Source organism: Triturus cristatus, chromosome 8, assembly GCF_964204655.1.
Source record: "Triturus cristatus chromosome 8, aTriCri1.1, whole genome shotgun sequence".
NCBI lineage: Eukaryota > Metazoa > Chordata > Amphibia > Caudata > Salamandridae > Triturus > Triturus cristatus.
Window position 1 is genome coordinate 1,069,031,834 of NC_140591.1, and position 14,287 is coordinate 1,069,046,120.

Sequence of the window (14,287 nt, forward strand, 5' to 3'; positions counted from 1 at the left end):
CCACCAGAGGCAAAAGAGCCCAAATGTAGCCCAAATATCACCCAGATGTAGCCCAAGTATAGCCCAATGACAGAATGTCCCAGAGTGTTCTAACGATCAACTAGAGCGCTAACAGTCTTACTTATGACAAAAGTATGGCACACCTGAAGCCATCTAGATTGGAATAAAGTGGTAACACTTAAAACATTTAATTTACAAAGGAACAAAATGAGGGGGTTCATTTTGCCATAGAAATTATGATTAGTTCTGCAGAAAGAAAAATTAGGGCACATTTTGACTTCTCAAATCCTCTTCTATTTCATAAACAAATTCTGACATGCAGACTGAAACATGCACTTTGAATACCAGCAGCAGACTTCCCTGGTGAGCAGTAGTTTTACTACAGTGATCTAATGAGCAACTAGAGTGCTAACATTCAGAATTTATAGCAAATGTGTGACACATCTGAATGCCTTCTTGATGGAACCAAAATAAAAAACTGAAAGTATTCCCACTGAGGAGACTGCAGTAAATGAGGAAATTAGGAAACTTTATAACAAATAAATGTCCCAAGATGGCCACCAGAGACAAAAGAGCCCAAATGTAGGCCAAATATCACCCAGATGTAGCCCAAGTATAGCCTAATGACAGAATGTCCCAGAGTGTTCTTAAGAACAACTAGAGCGCTTACTGTCTTACTTATGACAAAAGTATGGCACACCTGAAGCCATCTTAATTGGAATAAACTGGTAACACTTAAAACATTTAATTTAAAAAGGAACACAATGAGGGGGTTCATTTTGCCATAGAAATTATGATTAGTGCTGAAGAAAGAAAAATTAGGGCACATTTTGAGTGACTTCTCAAATCCTCTTCTATTTCATTAAACAATTCTGATATGCAGACTGAAACATGCACTTTTAATACCAGCAGCAGGCTTCCGTGGTGAGCAGTAGCTTTACTACAGTGATCTAATGAGCAACTAGAGTGCTAACATTCAGAATTTATGGCAAATGTGTGACATATCTGAATACCTTCTTGATGGAATCAAAGTAAAAAACTGAAAGCATTTCCTACTGAGGAGACTGCAGTGAATGAGAAAATTAGGAAACTTCATAACAAATAAAACTCCCAAGATGGCCACCAGACACAAAAGAGCCTAAATGCAGCACAAATATCACCCAGATGTAGCCCACATGTAGCTCAATGACAGAAGTGTGCAAAACACTTATTTTTTGTGTATTTGCAGTTTTATATAGTGCAGACTTGTCAGGTATTGGAATGCTTTACATGAGCATTGGTTACATCACACAAGATCAAATTCATTTTGGTTGTAGACATGGGGAGATTAAGTGATTTGACCACAATCACAGAATGTTGAGCTGAAACAGAAACTTCAACCTGGTTCCCCAGTTGCAAAGTCTGCAGCTCTGGAAGTAACACCACATCCTCTCGCCAATGTGCAACATTTAATCAAGTGGTCAACTGGATAAAAAAACATAAAGATTACAAATAATTTAAAAGTTCTTTGTCGCTATTTGAAAACTCAGAAAATATGTCCTCATTTTAGTTTTTTAGAGCACTAACCATAATTTTGATGCAAATAAGACCCTCTCATATATGTAATTTCTAAAGGAAATACTCTAGGTATTACAGTTTTGATTACATCAAGATGACGTCAGGCGTTCCACACTTTTGTAATAAATATAGAATGTTAGCAATCTAGTTGTTCATTGGGATACTGTTGAGAGGCAGAGGCCAGGGGCACGGTCTATGAAAATTGAAGGCAGGTAGGAGAGTGCAGAGGCAACAAGTTGACCACACTGGGCAGGCAGGAAGGGCAGTGGCAGCACAACAGACTATGGAGGGCAGTGGAAAGGGGGGTAGGGGCAACAAACCAACAATATAGTACTGGCAAGAGAGGCTGTGGCAATATAATAGACCATTGTGGGCAGAAGTAAGAAGCAGTGGTAGTACAACCATACATGCCAACAGACCCGTTTCAGCCAGGAAACGTCCAATGTTTTTAAGCTCAAATGGGCTTTATTTGATCTGTCTCCTGTCTACAATCTCCTCTTTTTCAATGTAACTCAAAGGGGAAAATCAATACCCCAGTTTTTTTTCAAAATCTCCCTCTTACCAAGTTCAAAATGTTCGCAAGTATGGTACATTGAATCATGGTAGGCAGGAGGAATTGGGGTAGGGACATGGACTCGGATAACAGAGCACAGGAGGGACATGGAGAGGTGCACCAAACTGACCCTACAGGGCAGGCATCAGGGTTTGCAGCAGCACAATACACCACACAGCGCATGCGGGACGGGAGTGCAGCACAACAATCCATAGAAAGCAATAGGGAGGGGACAGGACCATGCACATGGACAACAGAGAACAGATGGGAAAGAGGCAATTTTAGCTAGCTGACCATAATGGACAGACAGGAGAGAAAGCTGCAGCATAACAGACCATAAAGGGCAGGAGGGACGGATCAGGGGCATTACAATGGAACGGACAAGCCAGGAGGGAGGGAATAGGGGGTCTGCACTCTGCACATGGAAACAGAGGGCTGGGGGCAAGGTGGCAGGTCAGGAGCAGCAAGATGACCATGGAGGTCAGGCAGGAGGGGCACTAGAAACAAGACACACCATGGAGAGCAACAATGAGACTATGGTGGCATACACACAGACCATGGAGGGAAGGTGGGAGGGGGTCAGGGGCAGCTAGCTGACCACACAGGGAAGGTGGGAGGGGCCATGGCAGCACAGAAGACCATGCATGGCAAGCGGGAGGGTTATTGGCAGCACAATGGCTATGATGGGCAAGAAGGAGGGTGCAGGGGCATGCACAAAGGACCATGGAGGATAGAAGGGAGGGTCAGGACCTGGGCACAGACAAGAGAGTTCAGGGGAAGGGGCCTCACAACAGACCGCGCGGGGCAGGCAGGAGGAGCAGTTGCAGCACAACAGATCAGGGAGGGCAGAAGGGTGTGGCAGTAATATGGACCATGGAGGACAGGAGGAAGGGGATAGGGGCATGGCATGTGGACAGGCAGGGTGGAGGTGGCAGGGACAGGTTACAGTCATCTGACAATGCTAGGCAGGTGGGAGGGGAGTGGCAGCTCAACAGAACACTCAGAGTGGCAGGTCCATGGAACATAGTGGGCATAAAGGATGGAGCAGGGGCATGCACAAAGACATCGGAGGGCAGGGGGAAGGAGAATAGGGGCAGCAAGCTAAGCACAGAGGCTAAGCAGGAGGTCAATGATGGGCAATAGAATTGGGCAATGGAGGGCAGGAGGAGTGGACTGGTAAATCATGCTAAATGGAGGGCAGTGGCAGCACATCAGACCATGCATGGCAGGAGAGAGGAGGCTAGTCCATGGATTCAGACAACAGAGGATAGGGAGGAGGTGGATGGGGCAGCAAGCTAACTGTTCAGAGAAGGTGGGTATTAAGAACTTTATTGTTTTTAAAATGTGTGTCTGTGCGAACTACTTAAAATATGACCAAGTATGCAGCATAATCTCACTTTTATTCAGGAAGAAGAGGACGTTAGTGACTGTGACTCCGGGCTCACTTGGCAGAAACACCCCCTGACCCTCCACCCCATCGCAAAATGTAATGCCCAGGAAAAGGGTAGGTGGACGCAGTGTTATATAGAACATAGTCCTGAGAGCACGATTGAAAATGAAAACTAGATGTAGTATATGGTATAAACTATGCACCAAAAAGTGTGATATAAGATGAACCGGGGCGTGAAATATAATATGCAATACATTGTGCGCAATGACAGATTCATTGGAGAGCGCGAGATAGCACAGGCACTAGCGCGTGCTATGCGATATGCGCCTTGGAGTGGAGAAGTGTGGCTCAATGGTTAGAGCGGCAGACCCTGATGCAGAGTTCTGGCCCGGGACCAGAGTTCAATGCCCCGCCTCGGCAGGTCTTGGATTCAATTTCCTTGGACCTGATAATTCTCGCCTCGGTGCCTATTCTAATCATGGGTCCCACGCTGCAACTCTGGGCAATAGCTTGCTTAATCTTCACAACGGCCCCAGCAGCGCTGGGATGCCTGGCTTCACCATGGGGGTGCCCAGGAGTGGACATTTCACAGGGAAAGGCCAGGAAGGGTTCCACAGCGGTATGAGTTAAAGCGCCAGGATACCCCCGTTGGGGGTGGCAGTGCGCTATACAAGTACATACACATTTACATTTACATTTACATATGCGCTGGGCAGTGTTGTGTAACATAACTAGTCTCTAAAGTTGTAATTTAAAATATGTGCTGGGGAGTGTAACATTGCATATGCACTGTGACAAAGATATGGATCCCAGATTGTAATATGTATGGCATAGCGCTGTGCGTTATAACATACACATCGAGGAAGGCACGTTAGATGGGGCAATATAACCCGTGCGAAGGCAAGTGTGGCATGACATATTCACGGGGTGGTGTTACAGTGCACATGGGCTAGAGAGTGTCATAGCATACGCACTAGCTGGTGGAATACAACACAGAGGTGTGAGGCAATCGGCGGGCACTGGTGGGTGTAACACAGCATTGGGCTCAGCCAGGAGCACGCTGTGACTCTCAAGTGAGGTTCGTCTCCTTTCCAGAGAGTAAAATAAAAAGTATTACACATCCGGCGGTGGATGTGTTTTTTATTAACCGTGAGGGGGGTTTCTTGCATAGTTTGGTCGAATTTTTGTCGAATCCCCTTTGAATGGCTTGGTGTGCGTGTATATTAAATGTGCCCGTCAATAGCTACCCATGTTTGTATAAATAAACCACAAGGGTGTCTACTTGGAGAGTACCCACCGGCGGGGGCGCCGGGATTAGGCACGGTAGGGCGTCAGACACGTCAGAGCTTCACTAGCGGTGTAAATACATCCCATGTGGATTCATTCTATGCATAGACGCCTTTTAATGAATATCACGCAAATCGTCATGGTGATAGGTACATACGGTTTGTCCAGCATGTCCTAGGTGTTTCTATAAATATATATATTTTTAAAATAATAAAAAACAAAGGCCGGCCCCAGAGGATGGAGTCCCCGGAGCCATAAGTGGCCTGAGGAGGGGGGCAACGCAGCCCCCTCCTAAAGAATTTAAATTAAAAAAAGGCCATGACCCGGGGGTTGGGGTCCCCGGGGCCGATTAAGGCCTTGGGAGGGCCAAATTAATTTTTTTCAACAAAAGAAATTAGGGTGCAGGCCCTGGGGGATGGGGTCCCCAGGGCCAGTAAATTAGAAAAAGAAGGGGGGCCACACAGCCCTCCCTCTTAAAAAAATAAAATAAATAAAAGACCGGTATCGCGCTGGAGGCCACGCCCCCTCCTTGTAGCACCCTGCAAACGCGCCCCCTGGCCAGTTGTAAGTTGGGGAATTAATTCTCCTTCAATACTGAGCGTCCCTGAGGGCCAACGAGCCCAACAGGTATCTCCAGTGTGCGCCAGGGAGCTGCGTTGCAGACTGGTATTCTGAGGCCATGCCCCTTTTTACACCTCTATGCAACGCAGCTCTGTGGCGCTTACTGGAGGTACCTAGTGGGCTAGTTTGACCCTAGGGACCCTTAGGATTCAAGGGGACTTAATCTCTCAACTTAGAACGGCCACAGGGCGCGTTTACACAGTGGTGAAGGGAGGGGACGGGGCCTGAGGTGACGTGTGCAAACACGCCCTGTGGCGCGTTTTAAGTTGGGGAAATAATTCCCTTTCAATCTTGAGGGACCCTGGGGGCCAACTAGCTCACCAGGTGCTTCCAGTAAGTGCCACTGCTCTGCGTTGCAGAGAGGTGGTGCAGGCCGTGCCCCTTTTTACACCTCTCTGCAATGGCGCTTACTGGACGTACCTAGTGGGCTATTTTGCCCCTAGGGATCCTCAGAATTCAAGGGGACTTAATCTCCAATCTTAAAAAATGGCCACAGGGCATGTTTACACAGTGGGGAAGGAAGGGAACGGGGCCTGAGGTGACGTGTGCAAACTCGCCCTATGGCGCGTTTTAAGTTGGGGAAATAATTCCCCTTCAATCCTGAGGGCCCCTGGGGGCTAACTAGCCCACCAGGTGCTTCCAGTAAGCGCCACTGAGCTGCGTTGCAGAGAGGTTGTCCAGGCCGTGCCACTTTTTACACCTCTCTGCATCGCAGCTCTGTGGCGCATACTGGAGGTACCTAGTGGGCAGTTGGACCCTAGGGACTCTCAGGATTCAAATTAACTTAATCTCCCAACTAAAAACGGCCACAGGGCGTGTTTACACAGTGGTGAAGGGAAGGGACGGGGCCTGAGTTAAAGTGTGCAAACAAGCCCTGTGGCGCGTTTTAAGTTGGGTAAATAATTCCCCTTCAATCCTGAGGGCCCCTGGGGGATAACTAGCCCACCAGGTGCTTCCAGTAAGCGCCACTGAGCTGCGTTGCAGAGAGGTGGTCCAGGCCGTGCCACTTTTTACACCTCTCTGCAACGCAGCTCTGTGGCGCATACTGGAGGTACCTAGTGGGCTAGTTGGAGCCTAGGGACCCGCAGGATTCAAATGAACTTTATCTCACAACTAAAAACGGCCACAGGGCGTGTTTACACAGTGGTGAAGGGAGGGGACGGGGCCTGAGTTAACGTGTGCAAACAAGCCCTGTGGCGCGTTTTAAGTTGGGGAAATAATTCCCCTTCAATCCTGAGGGACCCTGGGGGCCAACTAGCCCACCAGGTGCTTCCAGTAAGCACCACTCCGCTGCGTTGCAGAGAGGTGGTCTAGGCCGTGCCCCTTTTTACATCTCTCTGCAACGCAGCTCTGTGGCGCTTACTGGAGGTACCTAGTGGTCTAGTTGGACCCTAGGGACCCTCAGGATTCAAGGGGACTTAATATCCCAACTTAAAATGGCCACAGGGCGTGTTTACACAGTGGGGAAGTGAGGGGACGGGGCCTGAGGTGACGTGTGCAAACACGCCCTGTGGCGCGTTTTAAGAGGTAGTTTTAATCCCCTGCCCTATTATATACTAGGGGCTTACAGAGGAGGTCATGCTGATCACAGGGGGACCCCAACGCATAGTGTTCCCTAGTGTATGTAGGGGTTTTCACTGTATTCTGAGTGTCTTTTAACATAGCACTGGCTCTAGGACTGGTTAGTCAGACTCAGTTACCACCAGTATCCGTCTGAAAAAGTTGAGGCTACAGGATGATTTTGCAACAAGGCTTCTTTCTGCTCTTCTGTTTGTTCTTTCTGCATGTTATCCTTCTTCCTGCACTTTTCTTCGTCTTTAAGTACTTCTGTTGCTTCTTTCTGCACTTCTTTTTTTTCTTTCTTATCTTTTTTTTTTCTTTCTTCACATGTCCTATCTCTGTAGGCATAGTTAGAAATTAGCATTTAAAAAACCTTTGAAATTCACTGAAAAAACCATAGGTTTCAGGCACGTTATAGTTAGGAATTAGCATTTGAAAAACCTTAGAAATTCACTGAAAAAACCATAGGTTTCAGGGGCGTTATAGTTAGCTGGACTTTTCACTCGTACAAAACCATTGAAATTCCCCTGTTATAGTTAGTTCAGCTAACTATAACTCGCGTGCCAGCAATGCACTGCTGATGACGTCACATATTACATCACTCATGACATGGTCAGTGACATCACTGATGACATCGCAAATGACATCACTAATGACATCACTGATGACATCATCCTTGTGATAGAGTGGCAGACCTCCTCTTCCCCTAATATAACCTTTGATACACACATTCAAAAATAGAAACTACACTGTTCAAAACAATGGACATACCAATACCAGTTACAGCAACCTATTCAGTAATTCTAAGATCCACATACACATCCACTCATTCACCAACAGTCCTATACAGTCACTCGTACATGTACTCACTCATCAAATGTACTCACACACCTATACATCCTGTTACACAACGTCACTCATCCATAGAGTTACTCACACACATCGTCACTCATGCTAATAAAGAATCAAACATCCATTTACTTGCATATACAGTTATACACACACCACTACACTTACTTCTACAGAAACTTACACATACTTAGTCTTTTAAACAATAACTTATAGAAACACATACTTATTCATACAGAAACTCTTTCAATCTCTCACTCTCACATATACTCACTTATATACACCAATAGTCACATATACTATTTTAAAACATATGTAGTTACTCATAAAGACACTATTGAGACAGTCTATCACTCACTAACACACCCATGCACACACTCATCCACCCATACAGTCCTGCACACATGCTGTCTTCAACACATACAAACAGTGAGTCACTCATTCATGCACCTATGCACTACGTAATACCCCCCACCGAACCATACAGACACTCAGACACTCATACTGATACTCAAAAAACCAACTAATAACCTATATAGACGCTCATGTAGCTACTCACCAAGCAATGCAGCCACTTATACACAAAGTGAGAGACTGACACAGATATTTACACATTTAAACATTACTCACTAAGCCATGTATTCACTAAGATGCACTTAATCAGTCAGTTATACAATCAATTTTTCAAAAACAAATCATCCTTTTAGACACTTATATACCCATTTATTCTTCCATCGACCTTGAGATATACATATATAAAACATATGTAATTTTCAGAAAAACACACATTCACTGGATGATGTCATCAGTGATGTCATTTGAGATGTCATCAGTGATGTCATGAGTGATGTCACTGACCATGTCATGAGTGATGTAATATGTGACGTCATCAGCAGTGCATTGCGGGCGCGCGAGTTATAGTTAGCTGAACTAACTATGACGGGGGAATTTCAATGGTTTTGTACAAGTGAAAAGTCCAGCTAACTATAATGCCCCTGAAACCTATGTTTTTTCCAGTGAATATATATATAGATACGCCAAGGTGTACTGAAGAATGAACGGGTGTATGAGTGTCTGTATGGATGATTCAGTGGGTGCGTGACTAACTGTGTAAGTGAGTGATTATATATGTCTCATAGAATGTATGGGTCAGTGACTAATCTGTATGAATGACTGTATCAGTTTATTAATTGTTTTAAAGTAAATATATATATTAATTATTATGTATGTGTGCTTAACTTTTTTTAATTAAGTTTATCTGTTGTTTGTTAAAATTCATATTAAATCAACTTTTTTATATTAATTTTATTTACCATATTTAATATTTATTACTTTATTTCATATATATATGTATAAAAATCGATGTTTTGTGCAACTACATTTTGTACATCGAAATTTGTTTCTTGATATTTTTGTACTTACCTGTTTAAGTACAGGGAGTCAATATTTTTGCTTTCTATATTTTTTCATCGATATTTTTAACAACTGTATTTACTACATTGATATTCTGTCAGTGAACCTTTCAAACCTGTCTCAGGCCTCTGCTGCTGCAGCTGCACTGACATGATATTTAAAGTGGTTGCCACATCCGAAACTCCCCTTTTACTACATTTACTACATATACATACATAACTTACATTTATTTGATCATTTTAAAATTATTGCATTTCCCATTCCAGACAGTGCAACAGTAGGGAAAGTGTTGGGTAGCGGAGGGCTAAACATTACTATTCCCACTTGAGTGTGGCGCAAGAGTAGAGAAAGTGTTGAATAGCAGGGAGGTAAAAATATCTAGTCCCACTCCAGTCAGTGCAACAGTAGGGAAAGTGTTGGATAGTGGAGAGTAAACATTTATATTCCCACTCCAGTCAGTGCAACAGTAGGGAAATTATTAGATTGTGGAGACGTATTATTCCCTCTCCAATAATTGTAACAGTGGGGAAAGTGTTGGATAGCAGAGTGGTAAAAATTAGTATTCCCACCCCAATAAGTGCAACAGTAGGGAAAGTGTTGGATAGAGGAGGGGTAAAATTACTAGTCCCACTCCAGTGAGTGCAAGAGTAGGGTTGGATTGCGGACGTATAACAATATTAACAAGAAAAATATTTCAAAAACAAAATAAATATATAAATATGTTAAAAATTAAAACACAAATATATTTAATATTAAGAAAAAATTTAAAACATATTATAATGTTAAATACATATGACAAATACCTACAAATATTATATTAAATAAAATAAAAAATCATTTTCAAACAAATACATATTTTTAATTACAAATTATATAGAAATAAAAACATTAATAATTGCATAAATGTACTTTTTTATTTTCTACCATATAACACCGAACAACATTTAATTTTTTTTAAATTGCTTTCATAATTAACATAATTAAATGACAATTAAAGAAATATATTAATTAAAAACAAAATAAAACTCATAAAATCTAATTAACTTCCCACACTTTACCCCTGTAATACCCACAATGCACAGCTAAAACTAAATTGTAAAAAAACTAATTACAAAATTAAAACGTACTATCAATTAAAAAACTAATAGTATTTAACAACTAATTATAAAGTAAGTATAATCAATTTACTCCCCTACCTTTACCCCTATAAAAGTAAAACTCACACACAAAATATATAAACAATTACCCTAATAAAATATCAATTAATTAATAATTCATAATGATCAACTAATTATTAATTGATTAAACATAAATTACTTCCCACCCTTTACCCCTATAAACCCAACAACCTGCACCTAAAAAGAATTACACAACTACCATAATTAATTACCAATTTATTAATTAGCATTAATTAACAACCAATTAATAAATAATTCCAAATAAATTACTTCCCACAATTAACACTATAAAATCTCAATTAAATAAATAATATTAAGTGAAAAATATTCATTAAGTTATTATAAATAAATTACTTTCCACCCTATCCCCATATAAACCCACAACCCTCTACAGAACAAAAAAATGCAAAATGTAATTAAAATAAAATTGATAACTACTAAAAATGTAACACATATATTTAAAAAAATAACAGTACTTACATAAAAAAACAAACTAAAATACTTAACACTAATGAAAAAATCTGTATTTTGAACAAATATATTTTTGCAAACGATATTAATGACTTCTATTTTTTTTAAACAATATTTCTTACCTTAAATTCAATATTCTTGACCACAATATTCTTGCTTTCGATATTTCTGTGTCACCATATTTACAACTCGATATTTGTGTAGGTTGACATTTCTGTCTGCATACCGGTTTGAAAGGCTACTTCAGTGGGTGGCCCAAGCAGCAGTGCAGGCCTACTAGTAGCATTTAATTTACAGGCCCTGGGTACATGTGATACAACTGTACAAGTGCCCAGAGTCATAAGACCAACACAAGCAGATCAGAAATAATACAGGAGGAAGGCAAAAGGTTCTGGGACCTGCAAAAAGGACCAAGTCCAGCAATTGCTGTTTGTGTTTTCAACCTGACTGGTATGAAGAGGAGGCTGGGCTTTAACTGAAATAGTTGAACAAGGCTTTGCGAGTTGGAACACTTGAAAATTTTACCTTAAGACTTATGAGCTTTCCTTGAGCTCAAATCTTTCTAAAACTGCTCTTCTCAAAGCTTAATCCGTCTAAGATGAGGGTTACAGTGATAAACCAGCTCTGAGTAGGTGCACAGCTGCAGTTGGGGACGATGCAGGATACATGTTTCTGCTTCTGCTTTCTCATAGTGCTGGTGCATCAGTGCGGACACCCTTGCACCATGATGAAAGCGTGCCTGCATTACCGCAGGATTGTTTTTGTGCAGGACGTGATTCCCTCCAGCACAAAACCAATCCTAGATGCATATTCTTCTTTCTATATGCCCAGCAGAATAAAGCAAACAAAGAAAGAGGAAGTAACAAAGAGAAATGAAGATATTTCTCCTCGTTATGCCTCTTTTTTGAGTATGCATGCCATTTTGGTGCAAACCCAAGTTTACTGCTACAAGCCCCACCCATAGAACACCTAGCCAATATAGTGTAGCGCTACACAGTGCAAGGTATGCATTCTTTTTTTTGTATTTTACAAAGCCATGCAACGTCATTCAAATTGTCCCTTGTGTGGTTTTGTAAATCTCACCAAGCATTTTATGTTGTGTTTGTTCCAAAAAAGAGGCACAGTCACACCTAAAATATTAGTAAGTCTGAGCCCAATAGTATATATAGGGAATATTATACCTATGCTTTCTCTTGATACTGAAAGCCTAATGAAAAGGTCCACAGGACCTGGCTGCTATTGTATCAAAGGTCAGCTCCTATTGTGCCAGAAAAAAACAGGCCTTGATTCACTAATCTCTTATTAGTTAGTGTGAACACCGTTAGGAACTATTGTCCTGTCTGCCAACAAAAAGATATTCAAATGAGCATTTCATTCAGTTTCAGAAGACAATTGTAGACAACATGCAGTCATGATAAAACACATTTCTATTCAAGCTTCTATCGAACATTGTCCTAAGTTAGGCCGAAATTCAGTGTTAAATATTACCACAAAGTCTTGGGAGCAATATCTCAATGGAGAACATTTGCTGGAAAAGGCAATTAAAAAACACTTTGCTTTTGAATATGTAAGATACAGAGTGAACGAAAAGAAGAAGAAAAGGTGTTTAAGAGTTCAGAAAAATTCAGAAAGAAATATATCTAGAGGGAGGAGACACAAAGAGGACTTTGTCAAAGGACTGAAGAGAACAACTTTGAGTTGGAACATAAAGTTTGAACAAACAATAGAGAAAAGATGATGAAAGGCTGTAAATAGCCATTACAATAGTACAAAAACAATGTTATTGTAAGCAGAAAGAAATGGGTACAGATACATGGCAATGAAATGGGGAAAGAGACATAGAATAAAATATGTTGAATACAACATGGATAGACGTATTAAAGATTTGTAGAAGATGAAAAGATTAAGCTTGAAATATCAAGGGATGAGGCGTAGGAGGCAGAGGCAGGGTGTGAGAAATGTTCTTGCTAGTTGAGGGCAATGTGAGTACTTCTCAAGAAACAGCCACAATCCTTGTCAGGGTAAATAACAAAAGTCACAAAATTAACTTGTGCCTAAGCCTCTGGTAGCTTGGCACAAAAGCAGTTAGGCTTAACTCTCAGACAGAAATAAAATGAAAACACAAAACAAGAAAAATCACACAGTGATTTAGAAAATTTTTGTAAAATGTAATAAATTGTTTGACACCAAAATGACAAAAAACCAACCAGTAGAACCGGGGACATGTAATTTCAAAGAGCTTTGGGAAGGATAGTGCCTAAAAGCAGAAAGCTCTACTTGCAGTAATCTGGTTATGCAAGACCGGGTGAAAGTCATAAGTTCAGGCTGACCACGATGGAGCACGGGCCGGATACAAAGACCAGCTTAGTCTTGTAGAAAAAGTTACCTTCTAATGTACAGCACAAAGCGTTTGATTCACGATGATGGAGGCTGCGAAGAGCAGGGAGCATATCGCAAATGGTCGTCGCTGTAACGCAAATTTCCTGTCAGATGTCCCAGAAGATATTGCTGCAGGTTCACGTAGGTGGTCACCATGGGCTGTCGATATTTTAGCATTAAGTGCAGCTCTAAGACTGCCAGTCGCCGCTGGCGGTCACCGTAGCATGAAGAATCGGGTTCACTGGAGCTTCTCGTTTGAGGTCAGCTCGGACAGCAAGATCTTGGCGTTACTGACCCCATTCACAGTCACGAAGAGTTCAAAACTTCAAGATTTCTCCTTTTCTTTTAGGAGTAGCTCAACTTGTGCCACACTAAGGGTCCAGGCCATGGGCAGAACGCCTTGGGAATCAGGAAATCACTGCAGCTTAGGCCAGCAGGGCTCTGGCAGGTGCCATTGTAGGTCCAGTGTAGCTGCTCAGCTGGACAGTTGCAGGGGTACCTCAGGAGCTTGTAGTGTCCCTGTAGCTCAGAACAGGTGGACAGTCAGCTGACCTCTTGAGTCACTTCAGACTGGGATTAAAGGGTGCAGGTACAGTCTTTCTTTGCAGAGAGCAGGGCAGGACTCAAGCAGAAAGGTAGTCCTCTGTCAGCAGGGCAGTCCTTCTTCTGTAGTATCCACAGGTCCAGGAGTGTACTGACGAGTGGGTCTGAAGGTCCCCTTTTTACAACTGGTGCCCACTTTGAAGTGAAAGGAACTTCTGGAGTCTGTCCCCTACAGAAGTGTCGGAAATTTCACGCCTCAATGTCCTGGTTCCAGTTTGCCTTCGGGCACAATAGGCTAGAGTGAAGTCCTTTGTGTGTGAGCTGAGGCAGTGTCTCTGAAGTGCAAGTATGACAGGTGACAGCTCCGCTCCTCTCATCAAGTTAGGATGGCCCACCCTGCCAGCACCATGAACCTCTATTGTGTGGCTGCTTGGGAGGAATACACAAAGATCAAATACACCTAGTGTAGTGCAGGCTGCACGCCCC